The sequence below is a fragment of the Schistocerca nitens genome, chromosome 3, assembly GCF_023898315.1.
Source record: "Schistocerca nitens isolate TAMUIC-IGC-003100 chromosome 3, iqSchNite1.1, whole genome shotgun sequence".
NCBI lineage: Eukaryota > Metazoa > Arthropoda > Insecta > Orthoptera > Acrididae > Schistocerca > Schistocerca nitens.
This window is the reverse complement of record NC_064616.1, coordinates 411845597-411870533: the sequence shown is the minus strand read 5'-3', so window position 1 is coordinate 411870533 and position 24937 is coordinate 411845597. Positions and strand designations below refer to the sequence as shown.

The window sequence follows — 24937 nt, the reverse complement described above, 5'->3', positions numbered from 1 at the left end:
CTTTTGGGGACAGATTAACATACATTGACAGCTACAGGTGAATCTGTACATGATATGGACAGTCAATAGATATTTGATATGAGTGGGCAAGTGTTGCCTTCTTGAAAGAAGGCTCCATTTTGCAGTGTTAGGAAAGGTAAACATGATGCTAGATGATAATAAAAAATATATTGTGGAGTCACAAAATGTGACCTGAGGTCATACATAATGGCTCTCCACTTGAGAGAGTAATGCTGAAAAATTAGGATTCAATGTCCTGTCAGTGACAAGGTCATTAGAGATGGAGGGCAAGCTCAAATTGGGGAAGAATGAGGAAAGAAATTGATCATACACTTTTCAAAGACTCTACCTCAACATTTTCCTGAAGTGATTTACTTAAACTATGAAAACCCTAAATAAGATATTCACATGGGAATTTCAACCATGGTCAACCAACATGCAAGTCTTATCTTTTAAGCACTAAGTAATACTGGAAAATCACTCCACAACATTTTGAAAATATGTTTTCTTCTCTCTGCAGCTTGTGGTTTAGTGGTTAGTGTTGCCATTTCTGGTACACAAGGTTCTGGGTTCAATTCCTGGCCAGGGCAGAGATTTTTCTGCCTGAGGGCTGGGTGATTGTGTTGTCCTCATCACATCATCATCATTCAGGAAGAGTGGTGTGACTGGACTGTGAAAAGATTGGGAATTTGTATGGGAACTGATAACTGTACTGTTGAGCACCCCATGAACCAAATATCATCTTCATCATTATCATGTTTTCTTCCATCATCTTGATCATCATTTGTAGCTGATAAGCAATTGTTTTACACTTGCATGAAAAACAGTATATAGTAAAATCAGTCTCATATAATAAGCTTTTGTTAGGGTGTCTTCCTGTAGACATTGTAGTGTTACTATCAACTACAAATGATCTGCTGTTTAAAATAACCCTAAAAAGGACTCAATTGTGTCTAAGAAAACAGGCAGAAAATGTATCTCCTATTCTGCACTTGGAGACGTGATCTGCAAGAAAGAGTTTCAAGCAGATGGATACTCATTTACAAAGGCATTATTTGACGAGTAAGTGTAATATATAGTATCTACTGATTGTGACACATGCCTTTTCCACATAATACATACTATAATGGAAGAATCCAAGATTAAAGAAGCCAGGAGGTGCAGACTGATCACAATTTCAATGCTCCCCCCACCTGACTCTCTCCCCCCCCCCCCCCTTCCCATGCCCCCCACACACACACACAGTTTGTGAGGGCAAGATTATGATACCAGTAAACTTTGAATTTTTATGATCTTTCCTAATTTCTGAGTTTCTGGGAAGAACCGTGGAAACTACAATTGCTTCCCACCATTTAATCCAAGAGGTCCATCTTTTATTAATAGTTTCAAGAAAACATATTTCTCCTGAGGACTTATTATACATTTTATAATCTAATCTAATCTAACACTTCCACTCTGAAACTTCTGTTCTGGCTACATCATATGATAAAGATTAATGTGTTGTAACTCATGGGGATTGTGGAAATGTCTACTTTTATTTGACATATGAAAATTTAACTTTAGTTGAAAATGGGATAACATATACTGTAATATTTGAGAGAAAGAGTGCTTTTTTATGCATTTTTTTGGCAAGTGTCAACTTTGAAGAGTCATGGAAGCCAGATAATAATTACATTAACCATTTCCTTTGCACAAAGATACAACCATTCCCTACTTACAGGCAGATCTTAATTGCTTTCTGATTACTTATTTTGTTGTAATAATGGTGGATGCAGATTGTCATAATTTGCCTTATGGTGATATGTACAAACAAGACAAAAGTGTAAATGCAAGCACTGTTGTCTTTCACAGCTGGTATGTTTTTATACAAATAAATGTACATAAAATGCCAATATCACATGTTTAATTTATTTGATTTTGCATCTTTGTGCACTGCTTTATTGTTGATGCTATGTTTCCAGACCTCTGAATAGTAATTCCACTTCATTACTAATTCTCGCACCATTTACATCAGGGCTTCTTGTCAGATATGAAACTATAGAACTGTCATTTGTTGTTGTATACCCATAAGAGACAGTACTAATAATATAATTAGTTGCCTCGTACTTATGTGAAACCATGTATCATTTACAGAGTTATGAAATGGTGATCAGTGCACACACTTATTTTGAGATCAAAAACGAACAGGGCTCAAACAGTTCCCTATTATTGCCAGTAAACACAGTTTTTGAATGTCTCAGCATTAGTGAAAAATCAGTGAAACCAATCTTGAGAAATACAAAGAAACCTCATGTCTTGTATCACCAAAAAATAGTTATGTTAAGTGAAAGTTTACATTAGATTATTTTACACAGTGAGCCATAAGACGAAAAATCCACTTCTATTTGAAAAACAGTTTCTAACAGTAGCAGCTGTATTAGAAAAGATGAAAAGAAGTGGAAGATTTTATTGTTATGAGTGAACCAAACCTTTGGCACACTATTCTAAGATTGAGCTACTGATACAAAAAATTCAACAAAAAACCTTTCCTGGTGGAAAGTGTAATTGAGGAGCAGGAAAAAAATATGAGTTTTTGTGGAAAATAAGACATTTTCAAAACAGTGGATGGTCTATTTATTAAACTGCTGAGAACTGGTGTCGTGCAAATTATTCCAGAAAGTTTGTGTGGTGTCACAGCCAGACACCACACGTGCTAGGTGGTAGCTTAAATCGGCCGCGGTCCTGTAGTACATGTCGGACCCGCGTGTCACCACTGTGTGATCGCAAACCTAGCACCACCACAAGGCAGGTCTCGAGAGACTGACTCGAACTCACCCCAGTTGTACGGACGACAGAGCTAGCGACTAGACGTACGAAGCCTTTCTCTCTCATTAGCCGAGAGACAGAATAGCCTTCAGCTAAGTTAATGGCTACGAACTAGCAAGGCGCCATTAGCCTTACAGTGATTGTAATTAAAGTCTCCTTTGTGCGATGTACCACAATGATTGATTAAAGATAAGTATTATACCAGCTACGTACTTTTCTTCATAGCATTAATTACGTATCCTGTTCCAGTACTTCACGCCCGTCTGCGTTAGTCTAGCGTGCCTTTTAAGCCACCTCTATCTACAAGGTGTTGGCCCAGCTGCCGACACATCACATGGCGACGAGTCTACAAAGGATCTTGTGTTTTACTTTGCCCTAATTTCTTTGTGTCATGGCTTCGCCACAATCTCCAGATGTACTGTCCGAATTTTATCGCTTGCAGAATCAGCAGACGCAGGCGTTATTGGATGCTCCTGGACAGCTCGTCCAGGGTCAACGTGTGCTGCACACCGATGCGGCAGCCGCCGCTTCATCGCTACCGCAGCCACAACATGCTGTTGCACCTCAATTCAGACCCTTTGATGCAACCCACGAGTCCTGGCAAGAGTGGTCCCATCAATTCGCCTTCCACCTCGCCGCCTACAGAATTCAAGGTAATGAGCGGCAGCCGTTTTTGCTTTCTTGTGTCGGTGTGTCCACCTACCGTGTGATAGTGAAGTTGTTTCCCCGGCGCGACGTAGCAACTCTGTCCTACGAAGAACTTTTGTCTGCTTTAGATGCCTATTTCAAGGAAACAGTAAATGTCGTTGCAAAAAGATATACGTTCTTTTGTACAAAACGTACGGCCGGTCAGACTAATAGGGAGTGGGTTGCGACATTGCAAGGACTTACTAGGGAGTGTGCGTTTGAATGCGAATGTGGACTTCCTTATTCAGATACTATGGTGCGTGATGCAATAGCACAGAACGTTTCTGATGTTCGCATACGGGAACAGATTTTGAAACTAGTTAATCGCTCCCTTCAACAAGTGATAGACATATTGGATAGGCAAGACACACTTGACTTTGCTCAGGACTCATTTGCAACTTTGCCGGCAGTGTGTCACATTAACCGGCCCGCCGGGCCCGCTGCACGGGACGCTCAGTGGCCCTCGGGCCCGTCAGCGCAGCGGCAGCCTAGCTCGCAAACACGTGTGCCGCGTAAGCAAGCTAATGCAGTGAAATCATGCCCGCGGTGTGCAACTCGACATTCGCGTGAAAATTGCCCGTCACGCCAAGCTATTTGCTTTTACTGTCATAAGAAAGGACATGTCCAAAGTGTTTGCCAGAAAAAGCTCCGATCAGACACTCACACCAATTCCAGGCCCTTTGCTTCATGCCGGAATCGAACCAAGGAAACTCCGGCTCGTGAACCTTCACCCATGGATATTCATGTAGTTCATTCCACCCCGTCCGGTGACAGTGTTCCTTCCACAAAAAGTGTGCGTCGACGTCGACGGAAGTCCCGTCACGTCGCACGTGATTCTGTTCCAGTGTCTGTTCCAGTTGCACAACACAGTCGCTTTTGTCGTCAGCAGGACAATAAACTTTTTGTCAACTTAGACTTTGCAGGCAAAGTGATACCATTCCAGCTTGATACCGGAGCTGCAGTTTCATTGCTCAATCACGACACGTACAACCAACTGGGCAAACCTCCGTTGCGTGCCGCAAATGTTCAGCTCAATAGTTACTCAGGCCAGAAAATACCAGTGTTAGGACAGTGCAGCCTTCTTGCAACATACAAGGGACAAACAAAACTTGTGTCATTTTACGTTCTTCGTTCTTCTACTGCAGTGAACTTGTTTGGTTTAGATTTATTTCAGTTGTTTAACTTGTCTATAGTAAATCAGGTCCTCTCAGTGATTCAGACTGTGCCTTCCACCAGTGTTTCTAGTCTATGTGAAGAATTTGCGGACATTTTTGCATCGGGCCTTGGTTGCGCTAAGAACTATGAAGCACATTTGGAACTTAAAGCAAACGCGCAACCGAAGTTTTTCAGAGCGCGCAATGTTCCCCACGCATTGCGTGATGAGGTCGCAAGAACATTAAACGATTTAGAATCTCAAGGTGTAATTGAACGTGTGCAGGCTTCTCTCTGGGCCTCACCCTTAGTAATTTTGCCAAAACCTTCCAGAAAATTGAGACTTTGTGTGGACTTCAAGGCAACTGTGACTCCACAACTAGTAACTGCTACTTTTCCTTTGCCCCGCCGGAAGATCTTTTTGACAAACTGTGCCCGGGAAAATATTTTTCAAAGTTGGACCTAGCAGATGCGTACTTGCAAATACCTGTGGACGAAGAATCCCAGCGCGTCTTGGTGGTAACCACGCATCTTGGCTTGTATCGCTTCAAAAGACTGCCTTTCGGGTGTGCATCCACCCCTGCATTGTTTCAGCAATATTTACAAAGTATTTGTGCGTCGGTCCCTACTGCTGCGAACTATCTGGACGATATTGTGATCTCCGGAAAGACAGAAGCCGAACATTTGCAAAATCTCCGAACATTATTTCAGGTCTTGCGACAAAATGGTCTTCGCTTGAGGAAGGACAAATGTGTGTTTTTTGCTCGGGATTTACCCTACCTGGGCCATGTCCTCAATGCCCAAGGAATACATCTGAGTCCAGAGCACCTCCGTGCCATACAGGATTTGCCGTCACCGCAGAACTTGAAACAGCTGCAAAGTGTGTTGGGGAAAATTACTTACTACCATAAATATGTTCCCCATGCCTCTTCCATTTCAGCTCCGCTTCATCGCTTACACCGTAAAGGTGTTCCGTTCGTCTGGACGACGGACTGCGAACGCGCCTTTCGCCAGTTGAAATCGGCGTTGTTTTCACATACTTGCCTTACGCCATTCGATCCCCGAAAACCCCTTTTGTTGATGGTAGATGCATCGGATTTCGGGATCGGTGCTGTGCTTGCGCACAAAGATGGATCGCATGATCGCCCTATTGCCTTTGCGTCCAAATTGCTCACATCTGCGCAAAGAAATTATTCCCAGATAGAGAAAGGAGCTTTGGCTCTCGTATTTGGTGTTACAAAGTTTCATGATTTCTTGTATGGTCGTCACTTTACCATCCTCACGGACCACAAACCTTTGACATCGCTTTTTCATCCGAACACGCCTGTACCTCCACGTACAGTGCAGAAATTCATTCGCTGGTCCCTTTTTCTCTCGCAGTACCGCTACAATATCTTGTATCGGTCCACTGCTAAGCACGGAAACGCTGATGCGTTGTCCCGTTTGCCTGTTGCTGCGGATAAAGCATTCGATTCTTCCGAACTTGCTTGCATGTTCATTGATGCGGAAACCGATGACGTGGTCGCATCGTTTCCGATTGATTTTCGTCGTGTCGCTACAGCCACGGCTGCTGACCCTGTCCTTGCTCCCGTTTTGCGTTTTGTTGCTACGCAATGGCCCTTGTCCAAGTCACGGATCGAGGATCCGCTGGTTCGCCGATTTTTTGCTCACAAGGAGAGACTTTTTGTACGACGTGGTGTTTTGTTGTTGCGTTCTGATAATGATCAGTCCCGAGTCGTGGTCCCACGTTCGTTACAGTCCTCTGTCTTACGGCTTCTTCACCACGGACATTGGGGTATAGTGCGTACGAAACAACTTGCTCGTCAGCACTGTACTTGGTTCGGAATCGATGCTGCGATTACGAATATGTGCTCCTCTTGCGTGGCGTGTGCCGAACAACAATCCGCACCACCGCGGAAATTCTTTGCATGGCCGAAAGCCACTTCCCCTTGGCAACGCTTGCACATCGATTTTGCTGGTCCATTCTGGAATGCTCGTTGGTTGGTTGTGGTCGATGCTTTCAGTAATTTTCCTTTTGTTGTCCGGATGTCTTCCACGACGTCTTCTGCCACAATCCAAGCCTTGTCTGCTATCTTTTGCATTGAAGGTCTTCCGCAGACTATTGTTTCCGACAATGGCCCACAATTCATGTCCGCAGAATTTCAGTCCTTCTGCAAGGCCAATGGTATTCAACATCTGACGTCCGCGCCGTTTTCGCCTCAGTCAAACGGTGCCGCGGAACGATTGGTCTGGACTTTCAAGTCACAGATGTTGAAATTGAAAGAGTCGCATTCTCGGGAGGACGCATTATTGCTCTTTTTGTCCTCGTATCGTTCTCAGCCCCGCGATGGTCGCTCGCCGGCTGAGTTGCTCCATGGTCGTTCTCATCGAACCTTGATGTCTTTGCTGCATCCGCCGCATCAGGTTCCTGTGCAGCGGCAGACTCCTGCATTTGCTCCTGGCGACGTTGTCTTCTATCGAACCTATCGCGGTTCACGGCGTTGGCTCGCAGGGCGCATTCTTCGCTGCCTCGGCCGCGCGATGTATTTGGTTTTGGGGGCCTCTGGTGAGGTGTGTCGGCATCTCAATCAGCTGCGCCTCTGTCGTCGCCCGGGTTCTGCCGCTCCCCATCTGCTTTCAGCGACGGAGCCATCAGGTCAGCACCCTGGGGACCCATCTACTGGCTCGCCTCATCCCCAGGTGTTACCGACGCTGCCTTCCGTTTTGCCTCATGGCGTCGCGCCGCCGCCGCAGCCGCCGCAGCCGCAGCCGCCGCAGTCGCCTCCGGCGCCGCCCGCAGTGGACGCTTCGATGCAGCCGCCACGTGCCTCCCTGGGTCACGCGCCGCCGATCGCTTCCCGTGACCAGCTGTCCTCCGCCATGGAACTCTTGCCCGCTCCGGACCAGATGTCGTCATCGCGCATCGGATTCTCCGACCACATGGAGGTCGACCCTTCGGCCCCTCCTGTCTCTTTACGGGCGCATACACCGCATGTTGACGTGCACCCTGGACTAGCTTTTCTGGCGTTTCCTAGCTCCCCTCGGACCGAATGGCCGGGTGCGGGTGGCACAGCCTCGCCTGTTGTTAGGCTCCCCACCTCATCGCATACGTCAACATGGGGTCCTCCCCACGGCGGGCGGAAGCCTTATCTCACGACCGTTCGCCGATTTGTGGGGGAGGAATGTGATGTCACAGCCAGACACCACACGTGCTAGGTGGTAGCTTAAATCGGCCGCGGTCCTGTAGTACATGTCGGACCCGCGTGTCGCCACTGTGTGATCGCAAACCTAGCGCCACCACAAGGCAGGTCTCGAGAGACTGACTCGAACTCACCCCAGTTGTACGGACGACAGAGCTAGCGACTAGACGTACGAAGCCTTTCTCTCTCATTAGCCGAGAGACAGAATAGCCTTCAGCTAAGTTAATGGCTACGAACTAGCAAGGCGCCATTAGCCTTACAGTGATTGTAATTAAAGTCTCCTTTGTGCGATGTACCACAATGATTGATTAAAGATAAGTATTATACCACCTTCGTACTTTTCTTCATAGCATTAATTACGTATCCTGTTCCAGTACTTCACGCCCGTCTGCGTTAGTCTAGCGTGCCTTTTAAGCCACCTCTATCTACAAGGTGTTGGCCCAGCTGCCGACACATCAGTTTGGGTGGCAGGACCAAAAATTGCCTTACACATAAAAATTTACATGATTATGACAGAGGACATTTTCAAGAGTGGAATGATTGGAAAGGAGGAATTCAAATGCAGGTGAGGTAAGATGGCTGCTGTATCAGGTGTGCCATATCTTCAGCTCTTAATAAAGTGCTGATTTCAAATTGAATGAGACAGATGTTGTAGAAATGAAAGTACGTCTGAGGCTGTTCTGTTATGAATAGAAACAGATTTCAGCTGGTATTGAGATATCTACATTTTTCAGACAATTCACTGCAATCTAATTGTTGACTCTACAGAATTACACCAGTTTTGGTCTATTTAAGTAGCATCATGAGCCCTAATTACATTCCAGACAAGAATCTCTGCATTGACAAATCAATAGTTTTGTGGCACAGCTTTCTGTTTTTCAGGCAGCAAATTAAGAACAAGAAACACAAGTATGGTGTATAGAATTATGAGTCACAGGAGAAGGCCAAGTTTGTTCATGCATCTACAGTTGTATTATATATTATAGAAGCTAGAAGAAAGGCTACATGCTTCATATGAACAATTTTTATAATTCTTTATCTCTTACAAAACTGTTTTCAACTTGCAAAACCTGTGTGTGGAACACTACGAAACAACAGAAAGGAAAACTCAAGATCATTAGGTATTATGAAACTGAAGAAAGGTCAGATGGTGTGGAAAAGAAATCACAATGTTATTGTTTGCAAATTAAGAACAAAAGGGAAGTCCTAACCATTTCTGTTATGCATTGTGCCAAAATGGTGGAAGTTTGTAATTGAAACAGCAAAGTTGTCTTGAAACAAAACACAGTCAGAGACTACAAAAATGGCATGGCTAGTGTTGATCAGTCAGATCTAATGTTGTCATATTATTCAGCACTGTGAAAAATTATTAGATGGCCAAAACGCTTGCTATACATGTAATGGAAATTTATATACACAATATCCATTGGTTTTATAATCAGGCAACAGGAAGGTGTATCACATCTCCAGCCTTCAGAGACAAATTTATTCAGATAATTATTGGGGATAAGATGACAGACACTCAGAACAAAATCAGGGTAGAGACATCTTCCATTATTTAGGTGCAACACCCATCCCCAAGAAAGAAGTGTAGCTAATAAAGCCGTGTAATGTATACACACAACAAAATAAATAGTGTGAATCATGGTACTTTTGTCCCATTTGTGAAGAAAAGCCACCTCTTTACATGGAAGAATACTTCAATAAAAAAACAACTTTATTTTTCATTACTATTAGTGATACAAATTATATATTTTTCATCTAAAGCTAAAATACTTGTATGAACTTTTGTATGCACTTTTCTGACAGTTTATCCCAAGTGTGAAAATAGAAATTCTGTTCCACCATACCCAGACAATTTACTGTGCCTGTCCCTGATGCCCAAGACCTGTAAATCACATGCATTTGCTACAAATGTTTTTGTACTGGTATCTGACTTTATACAAAAACTCCTTTCCTATGAGTTAACCCATAATGAGCACCAATGGCCAGGTCATCAGGCACAAGATAACTCATAGGTGGCCATAATTGTGATAACAGAGCTGAGAGCTGTTCAACTCCATGAGCACAGAAGAGACTGTATCCTCACCATCATTAATATTATCTTATTAACAAGAGTAACAATCTATGAAAGTTTAAAAGCTGGTTTTACAATAGTTTGTCATGTAGTCATGTCTTGGAATTTACGTTCCCAATGACTTACATGGGTGGTATTTATATCTTCTGTGACACTGTCAGGAAAAAAGTAGTAATAGCAGCTGACTTCAACATCAATGTCTTAAGTGAATGCCATGAAGTTGACAAATTCACTGATCTAATAAAAAAATCCGGCTTCAAATTAAACACCTTAGAATACACCAGAGAAAATGCCCAGTCAGCAATCAGTATTGATAACATTCTGACAAATTATGTGTTTGAAGACGTTGATAAATTTTGCTTAGATATAGGAATGTCTGATCATAAAGCACTGTTTATTGAATTGGCAAAAACAAACACAGAGACCTCACATAAAAATAAGCCTAACCAGGGAACCTCCCCATCACACCCCCCCCTCCCCAGATTTAGTTATAATTTGGCACAGTGGATAGGCCTTGAAAAACTGAACACAGATCAATCGAGAAAACAGGAAGAAGTTGTGTGGAACTATGAAAAAATAAGCAAAATATACAAACTGAGTAGTCCATGGGCAACATAGGCAACATCAAGGATGATGTGGGCACAGGAGCGCCGTGGTCCCGTGGTTAGCATGAGCAACTGCAGAACAAGAGGTCCTTGGTTCAAATCTCCACTCCGGTATAAAGTTTAAATTTTTATTTCAGACAATTATCAGAGTTCAGGCACTCACACATAATCAATTTCGCTCTCCAAAATTCCGGGACATGTTCAGATGTGCTTGGACATATGCAGGATTTGACGGTCTACACATGGAAAAATTTGAAAACGTTAAAAACATATGTTTTGACAGAGCACAGAGAAAACTGTGCGACTGAGAAGCTGTTGCATTCATTTGTTGCAGTTTATGTGACAAACTCTTATGTTTTCATCACTTTTTTTTGGGAGTGATTATCACATCCACAAGAAAACCTAAATCGGGCAAGGTAGAAGAATCTTTTTACCCATTCGTCAAGTGTGCAAGTTAGGTGGGTCGACAACATATTCCTGCCATGTGATGCACATGCCGTCCCCAGTGTCTTATAGAATATATCAGACGTGTTTTCCTGGATCAAATGTTTTCGGTTACCATTGGAGAGGCACGTCCTTTCGTCTATTAAACGCACGGTTTTGTGGTGCGGTCGCAAAACACAGACGCTAAACTTATTACAGTGAACAGAGACATCAATGAACGAACGGACAGATCATAACTTTGCAAAAATAAAGTATGTAAACTTTTCGCTCAAAGGTAGACTTGAACCAAGGACCTCTCGTTCCGCAGCTGCTCACACTAAACACGGGACCATGGCGCTCCTGTGCCCACAGCATCCTTGATGTTGCCTATGTTGCCCATAGACTACTCAGTTTGTATATTTTGCTTATTTTTTCATAGTTCCACACAACTTCTTCCTGTTTTCTCGACTGATCTGTGTTCAGTTTTTCAAGGCCTATCCACTGTGCCAAATTATAACTAAATCTGAGGGGGGTGCAATGGGGAGGTTCCCTTGTAAGTACTTTAAAAGAAATTTCAATTCAGAAAATTTAACTGTATTCCAGGACAGATTAAAAGAAACAGACTGGCAATGTAACAATAACAAGTCAACTAATGAAAACTTTCAAAAATTCCTAAACAGCTTCCTTCTTGTATTCGATGAAACCTTTCTGCCTAAGTGTGCCAACACCAAAGTGACAAGTAAACTAACTTCGATAACAGAAGGAATAAAAATTTCTAGTGCTAGGAAATGGCAGCTGCACAAAGAACTGAAATATAACAAATATCTAGCTTTTATTGAATATGTAAAGTATTATAAAAATGTTTTCAAAAATGTTGTAAAGGCAGAAAAACAAATGTTTAACAGTGAACTAATCTCAAATCATAAGAATAAATCAAAATCAGTGTGGTTTGTTGTGAAATCAGAATTGGGCATTAAAGTCGACAGCCATGAAATTTGTAAAATAAAGCATGAAAACACCACCACTGTAAATCCTGCTCAAATATCGGAACACTTCATTGAAGTCTTTATCAATGTGACAAAATCAAACATGAATGTTACAAATTACAATAAAAATGTATGTCTATATGGGCTTGATCGAAAAAATATATCTCCCATGAAACTTAGAAATATTACAATGAAAGAAACAGAAGACATTATATTATCACTAAAAAATAATTTTGGTGGGTTGGGATGGGATACCTGTGAAAGTAATTAAATCAGTGTACAAAATAGTAAGTCCTCCACTAGCTGAATTAATCAACAAATCATTGGAAGAAGGTTGTTTTCCAGAATCATTAAAATACACAGAAATAAAACCACTTTTTAAGAAAGTGTCAAGAGATGATATGGGGAACTATCATCCTGTCTCCTTCCTTCCAGTGCTGTCAAAAATTTTTGAAAAAGTAGCTGCTATCCAAATCCAAAACTTTATTGTATCACAGGGGATTATTTTGTGCAGTCAGTCTGGCTTCCAGCAAGGGGAGAATACAACAGATGCCATAAATAATTTCACAGAAAAAATTAGCACAGCTCTAGACAAAAACAGTCAAGTAGCCGGAATTTTCTGCAACCTGACAAAGTCTTTTGATTCTGTAAATCATTCCTTGCTCATCTACAAACTAGAAAAATATGGGATTAAGGGTGCAGTACTTCAATGGCTTACTTCTTACTTATCTAATAAAAAACAAAGAACAATCATATCTTCAAATGGTGTAAACTAGCATTCAGACTGGAAAACAATAACACAGGGTGTCCCGCAAGGTTTGATCCTCGGTCCAATTCTCTTTCTATTGTATGTCAATGACTTACCATAAAACATAAATTCACCATCCATCCTGTTTGCTAATGACACGTATGTCTTGATAGAAAGCAAAGAAACAGAAACGATTCACTGGTACATTAGACAAGCTAGAGTCATGGTTTGAGTTAAATGGTCTGAAGCTTAACATATCAAAAACAAACTTAATTCAATTCAGAACCAAACAGTCAAAAGACCAGGAAATTAGTATAAATTATAAAAGTGAAGAATTAACTGAAGTACATTCTGCCAAATTTCTAGGTCTACACCTTGATAAGAATTTAAAATGGAACACACATATTGAGTATCTGTGCAGTAAACTGGGTAGCTTTGCATACAATATGCATATATTATCAAGTGCTACTAACATGTCCACTCGCAAAGTAGCATATACAAGTTACTTTGAATCAGTGATAAGATATGGCATTATTTTCTGGGGAAGCTCCAATAATACATCTTGAGTACAGAAGCTCCAGAAGGAAATTATCAGAAATATGTGCACTGCACAGCAAAGAGAATCGTGTTGTCCATTATTACAGAAACTAAAAATTTTGATTGTCCCCTCCCTATACATATACGAGCTAATGATATTTTTACAGAACAAACCGGAATTGTTAATTAAAAACCAATTTGATCATCCATATAGTACAAGGAATAAAGATAATTTTATGCTTCCTGTCCATAGATTGAAATTATATGCTCAGACCCCACAATATATGGGCATGAAACCCTACAACAAACTTAAAGGCAAAACCATTCTAAACATGGAACTAGGGATACTAAAAAAGAAGTTACATGAAATTCTTATACACAAGTGTTATTACTCATTAGAAGAATTCATGGAAGATGAACTGATAATTTGAGCAGAATCCAACTGCAAATTAGCATTATATTGTGAAAAAAAACAAATTGTCCATTATCAAGAAAGATATTAACCTATGCTGGAAAATTAGAAAATATAGATACTGCCACATAGACTAAATATCACACTCACTAGTGATACCGGACTCGAGAGTCCATTACCGCAGCAACGTATTTTCGCCATCTGTCCCTGTCTTGGGCTATTTCCTTCCATTCACCTTCAATACCTAGGCTCCTCAAATCAGCCTTCACATTGTCCTCCCATCTACACCTCGGTCTCTCCACAGGACATTTTCCCTCTAAGTGCCCTACCAGTACTCTGCGCGCTGCCCTGCCCTCATCCATTCGAGCTACGTGACCCGCCCATCGCAGACTACGTGATTTAATAATACTGATTATGTCAGGGCTTGAACAGAGTTTGTGAACTTCTTCACTATGCAGTTTTCGCCACTCACTGCTAATGTCATCCCTTTTTGCTCTGAAAATTTTCCTCAAAATTTTGTTTTCAAATACTCGAAACGGCTTTTCATTTTGCACAGTGAGAGACCAAGTCTCACTCCCATACAGCGTAACTGGTAGAATAATAGTTTTGTATATTCTAATATTTAAATTCCTAGACAATATCCATGATGAAATTAATCTATTCAGTGAGAAGTAGCAGGCATTTCCCGCCCGTAATCTCTTCTTCAGTTTGTATTCAATCTCATTTCTCGAAGTGATGTCCACTCCTAGATACTTAAATGTGTTCACTTTTTCAAACTGCACGTCTCCAACTCTTAACATTTCCTGATCTACTGCTGTTGGCATTCTAGTAGTAACCAGGTATTTAGTTTTGTCTTCACTTATCCTTAGTCCTACATCTCCACTAGCCTTGATTAACGCATTCGCATTTGCTGTTACAGATTCTTTCCTATCGCTAATGATGTTTAGATCATCTGCATACCCTAATATCTTAATATTTCCATTTAACTCCACACCCTCTGAATTATCTGCTGCCATTCATACAATATATTCTAGGAATAAATTAAAAAGTAATGGAGACAGGGCATCTCCCTCCTTAAATCCGTTCTTTATTACAAATTCTTCTGACTCCAATTTCCCCACGTGTACTCTACCTTTTGGGTTTTTCAAACTCGCTTCTATAAGTCTAACATACTTCTTTGGTATTCCAAGTTCCAAAAGAATTCTGTACAGTTTTGATTGCAATACTGAATCATATGCTTTTGTAAAATCTATGAAAAGATTATGAACTGGTTTATTGTATTCCCATTTCTTTTCCAAAATTTGATGCAGGGTGAATATTTGGTCTATAGTTGATCCGTTCCTCTGAAAGCCAGCTTAGCAGAATATTCGAGAAAATTTTGGAACCTACTGGTAATAGCGATATCCCTCTATAATTACTACAATCCATTTTGTCGCCCTTCTTAAAAATTGGGATCAGAACCAACTCCTGCCACTCTTCAGGTATCATCTCTGAGTTCCATACTTTATTTATCACTTTGCAAAATACTTCCACCAATTTATGTCCCTCATTTTTAACTAATTCTGCAGTTATGCAATCTGATCCTGGTGCTTTATGGTTTTCCAATTTGTTGATTGCATCTCCTTTAATGGTGGCTCAGGTATCTGGGGTTCTGCTGTATGTATTTTGTATGCTTGCTCATTTCCTGTTACCTGGTGTACATTTAATAGATGCTCAAAATACACCCTCCATTTACTTAATATAGCACTGGGGTCTGTCAGTATTCCCCCGGCATCCCCTCGAAGTGCATTTGTCCTAGCCTTGAACCCCTTCCTTCCTTTCTTCCTTCTAGGTAAAGTTCTCTAATGTTTTTTATTTTACTGTTTGTTTCCATTTTTTTAATTTGATTGTTCAAATAACCGCTCTTCTTTGCCCGTAGCCTACGACCAACTTCCCTTCTCATGTTCAAGAACTCCTCTCGTTTTCTGTCTCCCATTCTATCCAAATCTAATTGCGCTTTTCTCCTTTCCTCTAACAATTTCTTGCATTCCTCATCAAACCACAGTTTCCTCCTGTTCTTCTGAATTGTACCTATTGTGACCTTTGCTGCCTCTTTAATATTATTACTCACAGTGATCCACTGTTTATTTCATCCTTGTCTTGATCTTTGTGTGTCCTGAGGGCATCAAATCTATTTGAAATTTCTATCATGTATCTTCTTCTAAAGTTTTCATCATTTAGCTTGTCAATGTCGAACCTAACAAGTTCTGCATTGTGACACCTTGATGTTGCTGTAGATAAGCCATTGGTGAACTTTGGCAACTACAAGAAAATGATCAGAATCACAGTCTGCTCCCCTAAAAGACCTAACATTTTCTATACTAGTGTGCCATCTCCGATCTAAAAGAACATGATCAATTTGGTTTTGGGTGTGTTCATCCAAAGAGACCCAAGTTGCTTTATGAATGTCCTTTCTTTTGAAATATGTGCTCTCAACAATCATGTCTTTTGAAACAGCAAAATTAACCACCCTTGTGCCATTATCATTCGAAATGTTATGCAAATTTCCTTTCCCAATTGTAGGCCAGAATGCTTCCTCCTTCCCTATCTTTGCATTAAAATCACCTATCCCACAGTTGATCTAGTTCTTCATAAAAGGCGTCTTTAACAACCTCTTCAGTGTCCTCAGTTGGTGCATGTACATTAATTACTACTAGTCTATTCCAGCTGCCGGACAACACTATAACTGATAGTCGGTCACTAATGAACCTTATATCTCTGATTGCATGAAGCACTTTTCTCTGTACTGCGAAACCTGTTCCGAAACTGTGAACTTCCACACCTCCACAGAAAAATTTATAGTTGCCCCTCTTTATGCTACCCTCCCCCTGCCACAGAGTTTCTTGAATAGCTGTAATGTCTACACCATATCTATCTAAATCATCTAATAATCTCTGGAATGTTCCTGCTTGTTCAAACTTTTAACGTTCCATGTTCCCAACCTGAAAGTTCCTTTCGGCCTGAATCTCTTCGAAGTAGGTTCCGCCCGGAGATCCGAATGGGAGCCTAGTTTACCTCCAGAATATTTTATGTCAAAGGGACCCATGCCCATTAATGTTGCTGATTCTTGATGAATAGATTTGATAGTAAGAGAAGAAGAAACAGGGATGGTTCAACATAGACTAAATATAGTTTTTAAAATTAATATTAGATTCTAGTTTGTACCATAATCACATGATTTGTAAGTGTATGTTATGAGACTAATAAATCACAGTTCACAAAAGGTAGTAAGGTATTCCAAGAGGTCATTGCCCGTGAGGATGTTTTATACATATGTAACAGATGCTTCTGTCTTCAGGGGCTTGAAGTATGGCTGGGATGATAAAATTCGTACAATAATAGATTACATACAAACTGATCCAAATGGAAGGAAAGCAGTTAATGATGTCAAAGTCATTCAGGCTGAAGATCTGAGTTGACACCATAGGCCATAAGCAGTTTGTGGTAGGTACAGTTCATGTAGTATATGGATGACAGAGTCAGATAAAAAAAATCTAAAGAGGTAGACCTAAGTGGAGTAGAAGCAGCAAAAAATTTACAGTCAGACAGTTAGCTGAAGATGAAAAAAGAAATGTAAAGAAGAAATGGTTACCAAAATATCTCATGATTTGGATACAAAAGGCTGTGAAACATGATAAACAACGTAAGAACCAAAAGTGAATTTATTTAATTAGTCAAACTTTCCAGTGGTTAAACGCTGAATCAGAAGACAAAAATATTAGAGAAGTTTGTTATTGAATTATAACAGGGGCAATACTTTGTTAAAGTGTAATGGAGATAATACTGCAGTAGATGATGAACTACTTGATCCTGATAGCTTGATCTAGTTGAAAGTAGAGTAATTGGTGTCTGAAATGAAAAACAATATGTCTGCAGAATCAGTTGAATTCAATGTGGCAATGGTTGAAGCACTTGGACACCTTGGGCACCAGTGACTGTACAGTGATATAAACATAATTTGGAAAGAAAATTTAATACCTAATGATTGGAAGCAGGGAGTCATAATTAAAAAGAGAGATAGGAAGATGTGCAACAACTACAGAGGTGATATTTCTTGGACTAAATGTCTGTGTGTTCTGCCTTTGACACAAAATAAGAAAAGTTGATTAATCTACACTAGAGGCACAACACACTTTCATACCTCAAGGATCAACAACTGACCTTTTTTCTGCCACAATAATGTGCTATGAGAAGTACTGGGTGAAAAATGAGCTGTATAACTGTTTATCTGGGATAGAGAAAGTTAGTAAGACGATTATTTGATGAAATCAAGAGCATTACACAAGTCCAAAATGGAAGATCAGGTTGGTTCAGAACAGAAAGTGGACTCCAACAAGGGTGTTTGTCTTCTGTCACTCCTTTTCACTGTCATAATGGGCGAAATTTGAAAGCAGTCAAAAGGAAGGACTCAACAACTACACTGCGATGATTTAGACTGAGATCTAAAGGTAAGTACAAACTAAATCAGAACTTGGTCTTTAAGAATTCACAAAAATGTGTCTTAAAACCAGCAAAACCAATTTGCAGATACTGGGTAGAAACTCTCCAACAGTCCATCTAAGAAATGGAGGTAATGAGACAGGTACGGTGAACAACTTTCAATATTTGTGTATACTGTATTTTATGGATGATAAGCTGCACTTTTCTTCCAAAATTGCCTCCAAAATTCAGGTGTGACTTATACTAAAAAATTAATATGAAAATGTCCAGCTCTTAATTTAAAATTTTTGCCAGTCTTTAAAATGACCATATATTTTATGCCATTGGAAACTTATCTCTATCTGTCAACATTGGATTCAACTGGCAGCAGCAGTGCACTGACAACAAATATGAGTTGTGGGGATTCACAAGCTTGCTAGCACTGTCTCCCTCCCACCCTTCCATCACAAACCCAGAACACGGTCTAGCCTATGATTTAGGCTATAGTGCCAGTGAACAAGCTGTGCTTGTATGAATAAGTGTGCTTTCTATTTCAGAAGAGGGAATTTGTCTGAAAGCTTAATATTTTAGCAGCAGTTTTCATTGTAGCTGTCTAAGACTCAACATATCCTCATTGTGATGAGTACATTTAACTCTATGATAACATTTATGGAACATAATTCTGTCATTGTATCCACCATCTTACGTAATCATTCACCACCAACAGTTGCCATCTGCTATCCTGTATTTTACATATTTTCTTTAAAAAACCATTTTTAGCAAATGATGTAGCAAGTCTTATTTTTTAAAATTAAATATATTACTTGTCTACTGTTTAATATCATATATATGTATGTAACACATTTCCACATCTTACAATCACTTTCATACTTCTGCTAATTTTTTTATATAGATATCGAAACTTTTGAGTGCATTTATGAACTAGAAAACCAGATAGAAGGAAATTCACCAGAAGAAACTGAGTTTTTCATCAGAAGTATGAACTACCAATGTTTCATGAAATGCAAAACTTAAAGGGGTGGTTTAAGGCTATAGCAAGAACCACAGTCATGGGAGGACTTGAGTTTGAGGGGGGCCCACCATGATCCCTGTCAAAATTTTTCCTTACTTAATGAACAATCTTGTTTCCTGCTGAAAGAGAAAAAGAATTCTTCAAATTTACAATGTTACTAGGCACCATTCACACTACTTCTACTGTTGAGATCACCTTCACTGTTGATTCTACTTTTTCTTAAACTGGGCAGCTTTGTTGAATACCATGGCAGTTGTTCTACACATCAACTGACGACACTACAGATTTCCATTTCTCTGACAGTTGGCCACCAGCCTGAATCTGTGAGCCAGTGGCATTTGAATAAAGGGCCCTAGTATTTTCGGTAACTTGATTCAGCACCTCAGTCTGGCATGAAGTACGAATACAGTCTGTGTGTCTATTTATGGTGCTATCAGGGCATACAATTTTCTTATGTAAGAGTGCAGAATGGATCATAAGTACTTAAACCTATCTGTGGAATTCAAAAGAGCAGTTGCAGCAAAAGGGTACATTAAATAATTTTATAAACTGAAGTAACAGTGTTTCTGTGAATGCACAGTGTGGGATAAAAAAAAGAGTAATCTTTCTACAGCTACATCAGCTGATAATGCTGAAGAAGCATAAGTTTCACGCAAACAAGAACTAGTGGTTCATGAAGTTGTTCCACTAGTGGAAATAGGTTATGATAGTGTTACTGCAGAAGAAAGCAGAGCAAGCCAAAAACACCAAGAAGAAAGAAAATCATCTACGGAAGGTAACTGCCTTCAAGTTGTTGATGGCATTAGTGATCCAGGAACCTGGCCAGATATTATAAACAACAAGTTTAGGATGAGATCAATTAAGGAAGATCTGCAAGACAGTGAAAAATGAAAAATTTCCTTTGGATAGTGAAACAAGAAGTTGCTTTACTGTTTTTCATTGCTTCCATCATCTTTCAAATAACAAAAAAGTTAATTGAACATAGCTTGAATGTTCTCAAATAAAAGATCCCGTATTTTTCTTTTGTTGCAAGTTATTCAATTTGAGTGATAGCTCTCTCTCATAAGAAATAGGTTAAGAAGCTGACAAACCTTGCAAAAATTATCTCTAAACATGAACTGTCCCACACCCATATTACAAAAATGTGAAAGTGGAAATAGCTTTTGAAGAGAATTAAAAATTCAAAATTAATAGATCAGCCAACTCAAGATCAAATTGATCAGGAAGAAAGGAGGTGGAGATTTGTTTTGTGAAGATTATTTTCCACAGCATGTTCCCTTCCTGAAAGAAATCTTCCATTAGGAGGCAATCATAAAATGTTTGGAAACCAGGTAATTGAATCTTCTTAGGGGGGCTAAACCTCACAGACTGGTTGCTTAAAGTAGGGGCATACAAAATGAAATAATTACCATAACTTCTGGTGAGATTGTAGCTATCATGATGAACATCACACTCAAAAATAAATATTATTCAATAATATTCGACCGTACAGCAGATTTGAATGACAAGGAGGAATTAAGCATAGTTTTAAGAGTGGTATATGTGTTTTCCAAACCAGCTGCAATTGAAGAATATTTTTTGGCTTCTATGAAATAAATGACGCTACTGGAAAAGGTCTCACAGAATTGTTGCTTCAGATACTACATAGATTGGCATTCTGCTAGCAGATTGTCAGAAACGATCTTATAACAGTGGAAGCAAGGGCAAGAAGAGTGGTCCTCAAGCTCATATCATTGAAGAAAATCCAAGTGCTCATTATAAACTCTAAGGAGAAGAAGAAAAAAAGGATGCACCATGAAGGAATTACCTGAATGGGACAATGGGATGGAAATCAGTAGATGTGATTTACATGTACAGACAAACAAATGATTACAGTTTCAGAGAAACTGAATGAGCTTCACAAATTGAGCAAGTCAGTAACAAGTTGGTCAACCTCTGGCTCTTATGCAAGCAGTTATTCAGCTTGGCATTGATTGACGGAGTTATTGGATGTCCTCCATAGGTATATCATCCCAAATTCTGTCCAACTGGTGCATTGCATTATCAGAATCCTGAAATGATTGGAGGGCCCTGCCCATAATGCTCTAAATGTTCTTAACTGGAGAGAGATCCAGCAACCTCGCTGAACAAGATAGGGTTTGGTAAGAATGAAGACAAGTGGTAGAAACTCTCACTACATGCAGGCAGTATTATCTTCCTTAAATGTAAAATGAGGATGACTTGCCATGAAGAGCAACAAAATGGGACATAGAATATCATTCACATACTGCCTTTTATGAAAAGAAATGGCATCTCAGATCATCACTCCTGGCTATCAAGCTGTATGGCAGGCAACAGTCAGTTGGTAGCCCACCGCTCTTTGGGGCATCACCAGGCATGTCTTTAGCCTGGAATCTCACAGACTGGAGTAGAATTGTCTTCAGTGATGAGTGTCACTTCGAAATGAGCCCAGATGACCAGCAGAGATGTATCTGGAGAATCCCTGGACAGTGGTGGGATACCAACCTGACTGTCGCCCACCATACAGCCGACAACCAGGAATGGTGGTCTGAGCTGCCATTTCTTTCATATCAGGATCCCTCTGGTTGTAATTCACAGCACCCTAATAGCACAGTAGTAAATTGAGAATATTTTATGCCCCATTTGGATACCCTTCATGAGAAGCCATTCTGGGCTTATATTTCAGCAAGATAATGCCTACCTGCATGCAGTGAGAGTTTCCACTGCTTGTCTCCATGCTTGCCAAACCCTACTTTGGTAAGCAAGGTTACCAGATCTCTGCCCAGTTGAAAATGCTTGAAGAATTATGGGCAGGGCCCTCCAACCATCTCAGGATTTTGACAATCTAACATGCCAGCTGGACAGAATATGGCATGATATCCTTTAGGAGGACATCCAACAACTGTCAATTAGTGCAAAATTGAATAACTGCCTGCATAAGGGACAGAGACTGGCCAAAATGTTATTGAGATGCCCAGTTTGTACAGCTCTTTCTCTTGAATAAATTATGCAATTTTTCTGAAGTGAACTCATTGTAACTTTATTTACTGTATTACTTGTTGTGCTCATATTTCCCTTGTTTTAGTGTTTATTTCCTGTATTTTTCTGCATTTTTAGTATATAAATGCCTACATTTAACATGGAAAAGAAAAATTGGGGATCTAGCCAAAGGGTAGCACTGTTATGCCTACATTAGAAAAAATGATAAATGGACAGATTATGAAATCTACACTATCCTATTCTTACAATCTGAGCTTAACACATTACACTCCATATAAAAAAAAAATCATCAAAACACACACACACACACACACACACACACACACACGAGAGAGAGAGAGAGAGAGAGAGAGAGAGAGAGAGAGAGTCCAAAAAAATGTATTCACTGTTTAAAAGTCCATAACTGGCAAACTAATTGATGGAGTTGTTTCATCTATGGTAGTGTAATAGTTTGTAGTTCTGGCAATCACTACACAAGCATTGTGTTGCGTTGTTTTGGTTTGTCAGATGACAGTCGCCAGATAGTCAGTGTTTTGTTCTTAGTTGCACCTAGTTACTCGAGTAAACATGGCTGGCGCAAGGCTTACATTTGATGAAAGGAAGTCAGTTTTGAAGTGGTATTTTAAGTACAAAACCATTAATGAGGTTCAATGGCAATGGCATGGCTGGCACAAGGCTTACATTTGATGAAAGGAAGTCAGTTTTTAAGTGGTATTTTAAGTACAAAAACATTAATGAGGTTCAACGGCAATGGCGAAATGAGTATCAAACAGAGCCACTGGCACGTTTAACGATTCGTCATATTCGAGACAAATCTGAAGCCAACAAACAATGATCCGGACTACCTGTAACAGTAACAAGTCCAGCTAACTCCCATCGTGTGTTACTACAATTCACTCGCTCACCACAGAAGTCTGTGAGACATTGTGCCCGTGAAACTGGAGTGAGTTGCTCAAGTGTTCGGCGAATTTTGAAGACAGCAAAGTGGAAGTGCTACATCCCACAATTGCTACACGCAATGAACGAGGACGACCCAGATCGTAGAATGGAGCACTGCGAGTGGTTTACTAACATGGTGCACAACAATGAAGAGTTTGCAGAGATGATTGTGTGGTCTGAGTAGGCACAGTTCAAACTCAATGGTACAGTAAATCGCCACAATTGCATCTACTGGGCCGCCGACGATCCGAACATCCATGTAGACAAAGCCGTGAATTTTCCAGGAGTAAATGTGTGATGTGGGTTGTCTTACCGGGGCTTGATTGGGCCATTCTTCTTTGACGGCACAGTTACCGGTGAGGTGTACCTTCAGACTTCCATTTTACCTGTCATCTGAGACTTGTATGGAGACGGAAGAGTTTACTTTCAACAAGATGGTGCCCCAGCCCACTACCAAAATTGTGTTATGGCGTATCTCGATGAAAATCTACCAGGGAGATGGATAGGCCATAGAGGTGCTGTGGGGCATCCACCACGTTCCCCATACCTAACTTCTCTGGAGTTTTACCTGTGGGGAACATTAAAGGACGTCGTTTATCGACAAAAGCCACGTGCATTGGATGAACTTTGAGAATCCATCATACATTCATGTGCAAATATCCAACTGAACACGTTGCAGTCAGTAGTTCGTGCTACAGTTTGGTGACATCGTTTGTGTGTCGATGTGACCATTTTGAACACCTACAGTGATATCTTTAAGTTGGACTTTAAGCTACACTTTCACCAAAAATGAGACAACTCCATCTATTAGTTTGCAAGTTATGGACTTTTAAACAGTGGATACATTTTTTGGACCCTTCTGTGTGTGTGTGGGGGGGGGGGGGGGGGGGGCTTTCAAAAGCCTGAATAACAACTTTTTGCAGCACAGACTGCTGTGAGACATGCAGGAAGAGAGTCAATGAGATTCTGGAACGTATTGTTCTGACAGGGATGTGTAGCCATGCTGACTCAGGTGCCATGGCCAGCTGCACTACATTTTTTCAGTTGAGAATTCATTGTGCGAACTGACTGAGACTTTCAACTGGGTTTAACTGACACATTGCACTACCCTGATGGTAATGCCATTGTGCCAAGGAAAAACAAACTGCATGTAGGGGTAGACGTGGTCCTCAGGGATATATCCACACTTTTTTTGATCCATTATGCCTTCTAGGAGAATGAGATCACCCAGGGAATGCCACAAAAACATTCCCGGGACCATAACACTGCTCCTCCAGCATGGAACCATCTGCTTTCAAATGTTTCATGCTGTACATGCCAATGGCCATCTGTCTGAAGGAGCATAAAAAGTGATTCATCTGTAAAGGTCACCTGTCATCACTCAGTGAACATCCAGTTGCAGTACTGGCAAGCAAATTCCAGCCTTCTTGTCCAATGAACAGCATTTGGCAAGGGTGCATCAACCACACACCTGCTGCAGAGGCCCATATACAGCAAGGTTCACTGATCAGTCTTTGAGGAGATGCTGTTGGTAGCACCTAGGTTCATCTATGTAATCTGTTGCTCAACAGCTGCATGTCTATTCACCTGTACACATCTACGCAGCTGTTGTTCACCCCTGTCATCTATGGCCTGTAGTGTAACATAGTTGCCTCACTGCCACTCTTGGATAGTGCCATTTTGCTACGCACAGGATACTTTAACCACAGTGGCATGCAAAAGGTTTACAAATATAGCTGTTTCAGAAATGCTTCCATCCTTGGCCTGAAAGCCAATGATCATGCCCTTTTGGACATCAGATAAATTTCTCCACTTCATTAAAATGCCTACACTGTTTTCCATGTCCAACTGACACACTTTACATACCCTCCACTG

The 24937-nt window shown here is 40.6% G+C and overlaps 1 protein-coding gene across 1 annotated transcript in view; it reads right to left on the bottom strand.

Annotated features, from left to right (window-relative positions):
* Nucleotides 1–24937, bottom strand: part of LOC126249617 (uncharacterized) — a 78425-nt gene that overhangs the window by 33866 nt on the left and 19622 nt on the right. The window lies entirely within an intron of this gene.